The following is a 1,272-nucleotide window of genomic DNA, read 5'->3' on the forward strand; positions in this document are numbered from 1 at the left end:
GGTGTCCTTATCCCCTCCTGTTGGCTCAATCCTAACCCCTATTCTTCCACAAGACTGTCAGAGGTCTGCCCGATGTTTGGCTGTGGGTCTCTGCATGTTTCTATCCACTGCTGGATAAAGCCTCTCAGGAGACAGTAACACACTAGGCTCCTGTCTACACATATTTTCTCTTAATATGGCTTGTATCATTGCCTTCATAAGGTCTTCTATTTTCCTGAAATACTTCCACAGGACTATGGAGGGTATTGACAAAAATGCCTGTCTCAGAAAGTCCTTCCTTGACCTTTAGAGGAAAACAAGGTGATTTTTCTATGAGATCCTCTCAGAAGGAATTCTATGAATCCTGCATCTCAAGAAATCCTCTTACCTTGGTTCACGGTCCAGAGTGCCTCTCTGTACAGACTGATCCCTGCCTTTTCTTAGCCAAAGACTCTTACTTCCCAAAGAAACTATAAACTATTCCAGTAGAAGCCAAGGTCCACAAACTCTGATTTACTTTTTTTTTTTTTTTTTTTTTTTTTAAATCTGGTATCCTGTTACTAATGTCAATGCTAGTCTTTATTTTCTTCACATGATTTTTTTTTTTGTTAGTAGTGTCTGGAAAATAGTTGATTGTTGTTTAGTGATATGTTTTGTAATAATGTAGCTGAACTCCTGAAAAATGTGCCTTTGTATGTCCTTGGTTTCTGTGTAGATAAACTTTTTGCAATTAATATCAGTACCGTTTGTTCCTAAAACATTTTTTTTTCTTTTTACATTTTCTTGCTTTATAACTAGGTAGGCATTCTGGTATAACATTCATTAACGTGCTGGATAGTCCATTTCTCAACAGCTAGATTCTAATAGAATTACAAACATAAATATTAAAGGGTTGAGACATTCTAAAGCTAATCTGTCAATAATCATATAACAGTACTATATTTCAGGGATACATATGAGGTTATGTGCTCTTCTTCCTCCTTTGGTCCTCTCCCTTCCTCCCTCCCTCTTTGTGTCTATGTAAATGTGTTCATTAAAGTTAATATTTATTTAGCTACAGATTAGTATTACTTAATATTTTGTTGACTGGGAATTGAATTTAGGACCTCATCTTTATAAGGCACCACTCTATCACTGAGATACCAAGTTATAGTGTCAGCACTAAATGTTTTATTACATTTATTTATTTATCCATTTATTTCTTGCTTGTGGGCATCCATGAATGCATGTACCATAATACATATGTAGAGATAATAGAACATCATGTTGGAGTCCTCTTTTTCCATCATGTGG

General features: G+C 35.7%; 1 protein-coding gene across 1 annotated transcript in view; it reads right to left on the minus strand.

The window, feature by feature from the left end:
- The window catches only part of LOC110287150 (putative MAGE domain-containing protein MAGEA13P), a 6,349-nt gene extending 5,918 nt beyond the window's left edge, over positions 1–431 (minus strand). Inside the window, exon 1 of the mRNA XM_021153799.2 lies at positions 368–431. The gene's annotated coding sequence lies outside the window, so the exon portion shown is untranslated. The remainder of the gene's footprint in view (positions 1–367) is intronic.
- Positions 432–1,272: the final 841 nt, after the last annotated feature.

This window comes from Mus caroli, unplaced genomic scaffold (assembly GCF_978045245.1).
Source record: "Mus caroli unplaced genomic scaffold, Mus_caroli_1 scaffold_5, whole genome shotgun sequence".
Taxonomy (NCBI): Eukaryota; Metazoa; Chordata; class Mammalia; order Rodentia; family Muridae; genus Mus; species Mus caroli.